General features: G+C 42.3%; 1 protein-coding gene and 1 long non-coding RNA gene across 5 annotated transcripts in view; one reads left to right on the top strand and one right to left on the bottom strand.

The window, feature by feature from the left end:
• The first annotated feature begins 100 nt into the window (after positions 1–100).
• The window catches only part of Pcyt1a (phosphate cytidylyltransferase 1A, choline), a 57,564-nt gene continuing 46,247 nt past the window's right edge, over positions 101–11,417 (top strand). The window contains exon 1 of one of the 4 annotated variants that reach the window (XM_048346854.1): positions 101–237. The gene's annotated coding sequence lies outside the window, so the exon portion shown is untranslated. Of the gene's footprint in view, positions 354–373; positions 637–2,869; positions 2,952–11,417 lie in introns of those variants that run through there. The other 3 variants (XM_048346855.1, XM_048346856.1, XM_048346857.1) reach the window with 3 other exon arrangements.
• LOC125351819 lies at positions 9,178–9,916 on the bottom strand. The gene is made up of 2 exons (XR_007211024.1): positions 9,444–9,916; positions 9,178–9,215 (listed from the first exon to the last, which is right to left on the bottom strand). It is a non-coding gene; the product is annotated as an uncharacterized LOC125351819 (long non-coding RNA).

Here is an 11,417-nt window from a genome sequence, read left to right as displayed (position 1 = left end):
TCACTTCCCTCGGGGAGCCGCGGTGGAAGCGGAACTATCGCGTCAGGGGTCGTGTTTTTCGGGGATAAGCGGTCGGATTGACAAGGAGGCGGGAAGCAGGCGGGACTTCCGGCCTGCTGTTCCGTCAGCTGCCTTCCCGGGGCGTCTCCCCGCAACCGCTTCAAGTTCCCCGGGTCGGTGACGCGGCGCCGAGAGAAAAATCGGACGGGAGCGGAGCCGGGGGGCGCGCGAGCTGCGGTGAGCGCCCCAGGTTGCACGTACTCGCGGCTCAGCTTGAGGGGAGACTGTGACTGAAGAATGGGTTGGTGACAGCGAGAGGGTGAAGCGGGGGCTGGCGGGCCACTGTGACCGAGGTACAGTGACAGTCTGGCGACTGTGACCCGGGTGTGGCGGCCCGTGGGGGTCCGCGGCCCCCGAGCCGGGAGGTGCGGGCCGGAGGCTGCGGCCGGACCATGTCCTAGCAAGCGTGCATTGAGTGCGGGGGGCCGTGACCGCGGGGCGATGACTCCCTGGAGGCCTATCGATGGACAGTGACTGGCAGGGGACTCTGACCGCTGCGAGCGACCATGAAGCAGCCGCCGCAAGGGCACGCGGACCGACGAGCAGTGACTTTGAGGGGCTGACGTGGAGACGAATGTGAGACCAGTAATCGGGGGGTGTTACTAGTCTTGAGAGTTTTCTGTAGAGTGCGACTGATTGTCTGTTAACGAGTACAAGAGGGATTTTTGTTGTCGATGCTGTTTTTTTAAGGTACTGGAGTTTGAACTCAGGGTCTTGTATTTGCTAAGCAGCCTTCTATCACTAGAACCACACCCCCCGTACTTTGCTTCAGTTATTTTATTTTTTCCAGGTAGGGGCTCACGTGTGTGCTTGGCTGGCCTCAGCAATCCTACTTATCCCTCCCTTGTAGTTGGTATAACAGCATGTATCATTACAACCAGCTTGTTTTGTTCATATGGGGTCCCACTAACTCCCTCTACACAAACTTTGAGCTATGATCCTCTTGATTTCTGTCTCCCAAGTTGCTGGGATGACAGGTGTAAGTCACTGTGTCCCGTTAGGCAGAGAGGTCTTTGGTGGAAACCACACCACTGCTGTCTGGTACCTTACCAGACAGATCAAGTTTAATTTTTTGGACAAGCTTCTTGTGGGTGGGGAACTTAGCCAACTGCTGAGTTTATCAGTGAGTAGTAAGTTTGGCCTCTATAGATTAAGCTTCCCAGACTAGGGTTCCATCCTGCTGTTAGGTTGTAAAATCTATTTAGTGGATGACATCACAAGTTTCATTTATAAAGGAATAGGATAGAAATTTTCAGTGTGTCCATGTACTGAGGATAATGTTTTTTTTTTAAAATAAATGTGTTTTAGTTATGTGTGTTTGGATTTTGCCAATGTTAAAAATATATGAAGCAGGGCTGGGAATATGGCCTAGTGGCAAGAGTGCTTTCCTCCTATACATGAAGCCCTGGGTTCAGTTCCCCAGCACCACATGTATAGAAACTGGTCAGAAGTGGCACTGTGGCTCAAGCGGCAGAGTGCTAGCCTTGAGCAAAAAGAAGCCAGGGACAGTGCTCAGGCCCTGAGTCCAAGGCCCACGACTGGCCAAAAAATAAATAAATAAAAATAAATTAAAAAATATATATGAAGCAAAATGTAGTTTTTAAAATTGGAGGAACATTAGATTAGATTTTTCTGAGGTTTCCTTAAGGTCTAAAATGTAGTAATTCTATGACTGGGGGACTGTTTGGAAGTACAAAGATGCAGTGGGGAGAAATGGGATGTATGGCTGGGACACAAGCTCTATCAGACTGGCTTAATAAGAGAATTTCTTGAATGCAATTGAGGCATCTAGTTAATACAATAAATGAACTCTGTATTGAGAGAGGCACAGTCATATTGAAATAGGGGTAGTGACATTTATAGAGACAGTGAGAAGTCAGGAGTTTATGGTAGAAGAAACTCTGAGGGTAGGCCTTACAAAGCTTGGGAAGGTAGAGGCAGAAAACATTTCTGCCAAGAGTAATAGCAGTGGTGAGGTATCACCTTCAGATCCTATTATGTCTCTATGTTTACTGATTTTGTAATACATAGTTGTGGTAGAAAAGAGCTGGGTGCCTGTGGTTCACCCCTTAATCCTAGCTACTCAGGAGGCTGAGATCTGAGGTTTGAAGCCAGCCAGGGCAAGAAAGTCATTGAGACTTAGCTCCAGTTAACCACAAAAAGCCAGAAACTGGCTCAAGTTGGGGAGAGCCAGTCTTGAGCACTCAAAGCTAAGGTGTTCAAGCCCCAGTACTCAGAGGGTAGAGGGAGGAGAATTGCTAGGAAAGGATATTGTGAGATTTGGTAAAGTAATCATGACAATCATCACATGATGACCATCATGAGGAAGAGAGGAATATGCTGAGTGCTCCAACCATACTGATTAGATTGCCACCTGCGAGAGGCTTTAGTGCATTTAGCCATCTTAACTTCATTATTTGTCCACTGGAGATTAAGCCAGACTTACTGGGCATGATAGCACACTGTGAATAATGCAAATGAAGTTTTTGTTACTAGTTTTATACCCTACTCATTCCCTTTCATGAGGGTTGTTAGTAATGCAGATGAACTTAACTAAAATGAGTGTTATTACCACCTCTTATAGCCTATTGTGAAGGTGCTACCAATTGTGCTGCCAGTACTTGAAAAAAAACTTAACAGAAGAAACTTTTTCATTTTAACTTAACATACAGCATATGAATCCAATTACTTATCAATTCTTTCCCCTATACAATTTGTAATATGGGAAGACAGTTCAGAAAGGTTGGGAGTGGTGGTGGATATCCTGTGCTTGGTAGAAAATGTTTAGTTACACTTTCTTTCCAGAACAGTGGATATTTACTTGACCTACATTCTATGTAACTGGGAGGAACTACTCAAGAAATTTTCTGGAACAGAATATATGCTTCAAGGTAACAAACTATAGAAGAGGAGGCACTTAGGGCTGGGGATTGTATTACTCCTGGGGTCCTTTGTGTTGGCTGAGTGAATTAATTCTTCACATTCTCTTTGAAGAAACCTGTATAATGTCTTGATTGATAAAGAAGCAAGCTTGTTTCTTGCTCAACTTATGATTTCTCCTTGCATAAACAAGTGGGGTTTTGTTTTCTTAGGGACTCCTTTTTGAGTATGTGATTCCTTAAGGAGAATGGTCTAATTGGATAGAGCCTTGGGTTGATTCTGAAGTCCCAGGTTACTTTATCTGATGCTAACATTGACTGACTCTGTGATTATGGGGAACATTATTTCTTCTTGCTTATTTTACATTTCCTAAATAATTGAATTGTTTGTGTATGTGTGTGTATGCATATATATATATATATATAGAGAGAGAGAGAGAGAGAGAGAGAGAGAGAGCACGAGCACGTTTTCCCCCTCCTTTTTCTTTTAGTAACCCTCTTAAATCACAAGTTGAAAGTTCTGTTAGTTTAAGGCTTTCTGTCTATGTTTGAATTAGGATGACTGCCAAAGAGCCAGGGGAAATCATAGATCTACAAGGCTGTTATGTCACATTCATAAGTACTTGCAAACCACTTTTGAATTGAGGGCTGCTAAAAATAGTGGCATCTGGTCTTTGCTCCAGACTTGAGAACACCATGAGTGCATGACCATTAACCAAAAACTGGGCTAGTCTCTTGTTGTTTAACGTACCTCATGTGATTTGTGTTTGCCTACTTTTTGGCTTTAGAATCCGGATCTTAATCTCTTTTGTAGGGAGATCATGACTCCTTTGGTGGTATGATGAAACCTCATGAAATCTCTTTTAGAATAATATGTTTATTTGGTGCTGGTACTAGGCTTGAACTCAGGGCCTGGGCTCTGTCTCAAGCTTTTTTGCTCAAGTTTGGCACTCTACTACTTGAGTCATAGCTCCACTTTCAGCTTTTTTTTTTTTTCTTCTGGTTAAATGGGCATAAGAGTCTCAAAGATTTTTCTTCCTAGGCTGGCTTCAGATCTTGATTCTCAGATCTCAGCCTCCTGATAGCTAGGATTACAAGAGCCACTAGAACCTAGCTGAATTTTTGTGTGCATATGTGTGTGTTGTTGGGGCTTGAAATCTGGGCCTGGGCGCTGTCCTTGAGCTCTTCAGCTCAAGGCTAGCTCTCTATCAGTTGAGCCAGTTAAGTCACATCGACACTTCTGGTTTTCTGGTGGTTTATTGGAGATAAGAGTCTCAGGGACTTTGCTATCTGGGCTGGCTTTGAACCCAATCCTCAGATCTCAGCCTTCTGAGTAGCTAGGATTACAGGTGTGAGCCACAGGCACCCAGCTGAAATAATTTTTGTTTTGTTTTGGGTTTTTTTTTCTTTTTTTGCCAGTCCTGGGGCTTGAACTCAGGGCCTAAGCACTGTCGCTGGCTTCTTTTTGCCCACGGCTAGCACTCTACCACTTGAGCCATAGCGCCACTTCCAGCTTTTTCTATATATGTGGTGCTGAGGAATTGAACCCAGGGCTTCATGTATACGAGGCGAGCACTTTACCACTAGGCCATATTCCCAGCCCTGAAACAATTTTTATATGCAAAAAATACATAGAATTATAAATATTGAATTATTATTCAATTATTAGAATATACCTGTCAAAATATTTTAAGTGAGATACAACACTCTATGCATTTTTATTGACAGTAAACAATATTTTTATCATTAAATCTTATAACTTCAAAATGGATGAGTTTAAACAATATCTCAAGACACAGCAATTATAACATGATATGGAAATACCAGTTTCTATTGGTAGTAAAATCTGTCTACTATTTGTCTATTTACCTATCACTATTGCTGTTGCTCATGTTCATAGCTGAATGAAATAGTGCATATTTAGTGAAAATAAGTATACAATATATGGTCCAAAGTTAAAGACCTCCTGAAATCTATTACAGTCTCTGTCTTACCATGTAAATGGTGTAGCCCACTCTAAGGAAGAGCATAATCTAAACTGAATTTATCCATTGAATCTTCTGATAGAATGGAACAGAGGGAAATTGTTCATCTGGAGCTGGAGATCTAGTGTAATGCCAAAGTGCTTGCCTAGGATGTAGGAGGCTCTGTTCCACCCCCCCCTAAAAGAGAAATAAATTATTTTTTACCATAAGAACTAGTATAAACATCCCTATGGTGGTTTTTATGATAATCTCATTCCTGAAATATCATACTGTGTGGATAGGCCCAAGTTAATGCTCCGTTTTTTTTTTTTAGAGGGGTAGTTAGCCTAAGGTCTTGTCACAGTGTAAGTGCTCACTCAGTGTTTGATGAATAAAAGTTTTTGTGAAAAAAATTAGAGGGAAGAGATCAAATTCAAAGCTTAGATCTTAAATGTGGCTATTTACAGACCTAAAATATGAAGGAATAATATTGAGCCAAATTCTAGCTTAAAACTAATCTGAGGGCTAGGGGCATGGCTCAGGTGGTAGAGTGCTTACCTGGCAAGACCCTAGGTTCACTTTCCAGTACCAAAGGAGAAAAAGAAAAAGAGAAAAAAAACCCATTAGTTCAGGTTTTAGTGTGAAATTTGCAACCTAAATTGTACAAGTCCTGTATTAGAAAACTATGGTACAATATTTTGGTGGTACTGGGTTTGAAATCAGAGCTTCCTACTTACTTGGCAGGCATTCTTACTGCAATCTCTGAGACAAACCCATTCCTAGTCCTATCTCCGATGTTCAATTGTATAAATCTAGGTCAAATTTGCTACCAAATTATTGTTAAAACTAGTCCTGCCAGGTGCCAATGGTTCACACCTGTAATCCTAGCTTCTTAAGAGGCTGAGACCTAGAGGTTCACAGTTTTCAAAGCCAGCCTGGGCAGAGAAATGTAGGAGATTCCATTCCAATTAACCAGCAAAATGCTGTAATAGAGCAACATCCATGAACAACCAAATGGAGTTAGAACATGAGGTCCAGAGTTCAAGCCTTGGTATGGGCACAGTGAAAAACCATAAACAAAAACTGACCCTGTCTTCCTCTAGGATGAGAGTTGGAAAATTTCTTCTACAAAGGGACAGATAGTAAATATTTTGACTTTGCATGTCATATAATCTCTTTTGGAACTTTTCAACTCTGTCGTTACAGCACAAAAGCAGACATGAACTGTGAATGAATCAATGAATGAGTATTGTTGTGCTCCATTAAAACTTTGATTATGAACACAGGCAGTGGGCCATCTTTGTCCTGCCAGCTGTGGTTTGCACTGCTGCCCACCCAATATAGGATATGTGCTGATCCTTTGATTCAGTTTTTCTTTACTTTGGGATAGCTGTATTCTCTCTGCTGAGAGCCCTAGTTGTACACCAGAGGGTATGATTAGTGAGTGCCAAGAGTATTAGATGCATACTCTGGAATATATAGAGCTTGCTTTTTGGCACATCCGTCACCGTATGTATGTATGTATGTATGTATGTATGTATGTATGTATGTATGTATGTATGTATCGCCAGTCCTGGGGCTTAGGACTCAGGGCCAGAGCACTGTCCCTGGCTTCTTTTTGCTCAAGGCTAGCTAGCACTCTTCCTCTTGAGCCACAGTGCTACTTCTGGCTTTTTCTGTTTATGTGGTGCTGAGGAATTGAACTCAGGGCTTCATGCATGCTAGGCAAGCACTCTACTGCTAAGCTACATTCCCATCTCATCTTTTACCTTATTAAGCACCGCCATGGTAGAAGTAGGTAGAGGTCCTTTATGACATATGAAATATGCTTACTCATTCAGCTTTGGGCCTTGGAATGGCAGTAGGGAAAAACTGAGCAGTGAGGCTTTTACTGGGGGAGCTAGTACAGGTCCAGAGGTGAGAGGAACATGAACAGAATGCAAAGGAAAAATTAATCTCTCCTGTTTTGAAGACACTTCTCTGTAGGGATCAGTCATTTCAAAGTTGGAAGGATATGTGCTTGTAACTTGCTATGCCATTTAGGCTATTACTTAGTTTACAAAATGGAGTTTATCTCTTCTTTCATCCTGGGGTAGTAGATCTACTAGCAATAAGGAGTTAGAATGGATTGGGTAGAAGTTTCTGAAATTCTACTGATAGGAACGTTTTACCTTAAGACATAGGCATGTCATTGGGCTGGGGATATGGCCTAGTGGCAAGAGAGCTTGCCTCATATACATGAGGCCCTGGGTTCGATTCCCCAGCACCACATATACAGAAAACGGCCAGAAGTGGCGCTGTGGCTCAAGTGGCAGAGTGCTAGCCTTGAGCAAAAAGGAAGCCAGGGACAGTGCTCAGGCCTTGAGTCCAAGGCCCAGGACTGGCCAAAAAAAGACATAGGCATGTCATGCCAGAACTGAGATTTTGTGTTCTTCTTGAAATTCACAGTGAAAACTTTGGCTAGTTCTGCTTAGTATTTTCTGCTGCTACCTGCCCCCCTCCGTATCCACATTTTCCACTCCTCTAGTGAAGTCCATGTAACCAAGAAAGCATCTGTTGGAACATTGAAGAACAAGGAAAGCATTGTGTACTGGGAGGTGAGCCAGCAAGAATGACCCAAGATTTTGTGAGTGTGAGGAGAACAGGCATAGATTCCACATTCTGTCTCTTGATAGTACTCTGGAGACCCTAAGTGTATACAGTTAGGCTGGGAGGTAGTGGGAAGGAGGTGGGTTTTGATATTCATATTTAGAATCTGTTGAAAGGAGAATTTCAGTGACTAAGATAAGGTGTTTTATTTAGAGTTTGAAGGATGGGCCAAATTTCTTTAGTCAGAATCATTTTGTAACAAAAAATAAATGTGTCTCCAGTTAACTAGCAAAAAGTTGGAAGTGGGGTTGTGGCTCAAGTGGTAGAGCTCCAGCTTTGAGTGAAAGTCTAGCAAGAGCTGAAGGCCCTCAGTTTAAGTCTCAGTGTGGCACAAAGGAAAAAAAAAAGAGTCCTTATGGATGCTGCATTTGGGGTTGGGGGCTTGGCTCATTTGGTAGAGTGCTTGCCAATGAGCAGAGTGTCAGGTACCCAGTTTGATTTTCGGTCTCACAACAAAAAAAGTTAAAAAAAAGAAATGAATGCTGTATTCTGGCAGACAGCCCTTTTATTACCTCCTCCCTTTTTATTGGTTCCAGATTTGAATTCAGGATCTGTGCTTGCTCAGCTGGCATTTACCACTTGAGCTGTACCTTCAGACTAGCTTGTATGTGTGTGTTGGTACTGGGGCTTGAACTTAAGGCCTGTGTGCTGTGCTTTAGCTTCTTCACTTAAGGCTGGCTCTCTACCACCTGAGCCATAACTTCACTTCTGGCTTTTTGGTGGCTAACTGGGGATAAAAGTCTCATAGACTTTCCTGCCTTTGAACCGAAATCCTCAAATCTCAAGCTCCTAAGTAACTAGAATTACAGGTGTGAGCAACCAGTGCCCAGCCAGACTAGCTTTTTGTTGGTTATTTTGGAGATGGACTCTCATGGACTCTTCTACCCATGCTGGCTTCTAGGTCTCAGCTTCCTGAGTAGCAAGGATTACAGGTGTGAGCTACCAGTGCCTAGCTTGTACCTTTTTGTTACAGTTCTTTTACAAAATACCACTATGGAAACAGGAAATTTGGCCCATCCTTGTAGGGATACTAAGGGAGGTTCTGTGTTCTGTCTACATCTGCTTTTCTTTCTGACTCATCTTTGCTTAATTAATATGAGTGCTATGGCTGGAAGCCATAATAATGCAGAGCATTAGCTAGTCTGCCCCAGTTTGCCCCACCATATTGGCTATATGGAGGTGCTATTGGTTCTCAGCCATTTCCTCCAGTTTGTGTGTGTGTTCCCCACTGGACAATTGCAAGTGCTGTATAGGTGGAGTGAGTTTTGCTGCAGTTATGTTTCAGTAATGAATTAAGAAGCTTTTATAGGGCTGGGGATATGGCCTAGTGGCAAGAGTGCTTGCCTTGAATACATGAAGCCCTGGGTTCAGTTCCCCAGCACCGCATATACAGAAAATGGCCAGAAGTGGTGCTGTGGCTCAAGTGGCAGAGTGCTAGCCTTGAGCAAAAAACAAGCCAGGGACAGTGCTCAGGCCCTGAGTCCAAGGCCCAGGACTGGCAAAAATAAATAAATAAATAAAGAAGCTTTTATAACATAAAGTACTGTCCTCAGTATATCTTCACCTACCCACATACTTTCTATATCCTTTTCTTTCTATATCCTTTTCTTTCTATATATCTTTTCAGTAGCAAAGTTGATGTGCCTTTATGGTGTCTATAAGACTATTAGGGAGGGTTGGGGATATGGCCTAGTGGCAAGAGCGCTTGCCTCATATACTTGAAGCCCTGGGTTCGATTCCCCAGCACCACATATACAGAAAATGGCCAGAAGTGGCGCTGTGACTCAAGTGGCAGAGTGCTTGCCTTGAGTGGGAAGAAGCCAGGGACAGTGCTCAGGCCCTGAGTCCAAGCCCCAGGACTGGCAAAAAACAAAAAAACAAAAACAAAAACAAAGACTATTAGGGAAACTTGGCAGAGTGAGGGTATGTGATGTTTTTTTTCCATTAAGTTATTCTATATGCATTGGTGGCAAGTGAGGTAGTAGATGTGAGGGAACACTAGGGTAGTCTAAGAGGGCCAGGGAAAAATAAAAAGGATTTGAGGTGGCTATAAGGTAAAAGTTTAAACAGTAGTAGTAGTTTGAAAGAAAAGGTTTATTTCTTGGAATGGAATATGTGTGCTATAACTTGGATTTTAAAATTCTTTCAAAGGCTTAGAAGTTGAAGGCTTGGTCCCCCCAACTTGTGGCACTATTGGGAATGGTGGGACGTGTAGGAGGTGGGGCTAATGGAAGGAAGTGAGGTCACTAGGAGACTACTTTTTAAGAGGATGTTAGACCAGGCGCTGATGGCTCATGCCTATAATTCTAGTTACTCAGGAGGCTTAGATCTGAGGATTGTGGTTCTAAGACGACCCAAGCAGGAAAGTCTACAACTGACAAAAAAAAAAAAATAGGTCTCCAATTCCTTCCTCTTTCTTCTTGGATGCCATGAGAGGAGACTAGAATCTTCTACCATGTACTTCTACCACCAAGTGCTGGTCTGCAGCAGGCCCCATGCAACAGGGCCAAGCCAAAACCTCTTTCAGGACTGAAATCTCTGTGAACCCAAATAAACTTTCTCCTATCATTTGTTTATCCTGTGTATTTTGTTATGGTGAGAGAAAATTGACTCACAATGTCTGTTGCTAAGGTGTTTTCCATTTCTTGAGAAAGTAGATAAGATATGGAAGTGTTTTGCAGTTAAAAGACACTAGTAGAGGGAAAAACTGGGAGGAAGCAAGGGAAGGAGTGACATTCTCCAAAAAGAAATGTACTTTTTACCTGATGTATGCAACTGTAACCCTTCTGTTTATCACCTTTATAATAACAATTAAAAAATACTTGTAAAAAGTACTAGGAGCTGGGTGCTGGTGGCTCATGCCTATAATTCTAGCTACTCAGAAGGTTGAGAACTGAGGATCAAGGTTCAAAGCTAGCTGGGACAGAAGAATCTGTGAGACTCTTATCTTCTATTAACTACCCAAATACATGGAAGTGGAGCTGTAGCTCTAGTGGCAGGGCACTAGCCCTGAGCAAAAGAGCTCAGGGAGAGTGCTTAGGCCCTGAGTTCAAGCTTCAGGATCAGCACAGAAAACAAAACAAAACTACTAGGCGCATATTTGTTCTAAACTGAGAGATCTTAAGACTTTAGCTTAAAGTACAATATTAAATATAATGTAAAACACAGAGGTCAGAGTAAGGAAGTCGAACTATATGTAACCAAATGATGAGCATAAACAGATATGGAATGGTGGAAGCAAATAAAGAAAAAAACCTGATGGTATTCAAGATGGAACCCAGGGTCTTATACATGCTAAGCAAGCACTGTACTACTGAGCTTCATTCCTAGCCATTGGTTATTTGGAGACAATATCTTGCTGTGTAGCCCAGGCTACACTAAAACTAGAAATCTTCCTGCCTATGCCCCCAAGTACTGAACTTGAGTCATGCACTACAAAAATCTTCAGCTAAATACTTTAGATTGAATGAGGTCCTTGTTGTGCCAACTGTGATATATTTATAAGTTGACAAAAATTTCCTCTTTTTCCATTAAATGTAATGGTAACATTTTTAGTACTTTTCAGAACTTCAAAGCATCTTTCTATATATACTATATTCATGTAGGAGCTTACTATGCTCACTGTGTTTACTGAGTTATGATTTTTATAGTTTTGAGAGGTTAAAATAAGTCTAAGTGGCTTAAGCAAAATGAAGACTATTGGTTAATATAATTAAACTGTTCTGGGTCCAGCCACCACCACCACCACCTTTGCTTTCGCCATGCTGACTGTCCAAAAAGGCCCTGGTTCCAAGATGGCCATGTTGGTCACAGAATGGAACACGTCCCCGGATTCAAATATGCAAAGAAGTGATCATTTTTGTGT

This window comes from Perognathus longimembris, chromosome 5, assembly GCF_023159225.1.
Source record: "Perognathus longimembris pacificus isolate PPM17 chromosome 5, ASM2315922v1, whole genome shotgun sequence".
In the NCBI taxonomy this organism is placed as follows: Eukaryota; Metazoa; Chordata; class Mammalia; order Rodentia; family Heteromyidae; genus Perognathus; species Perognathus longimembris.
This window is presented reverse-complemented; position numbering and strand designations above follow the sequence as displayed.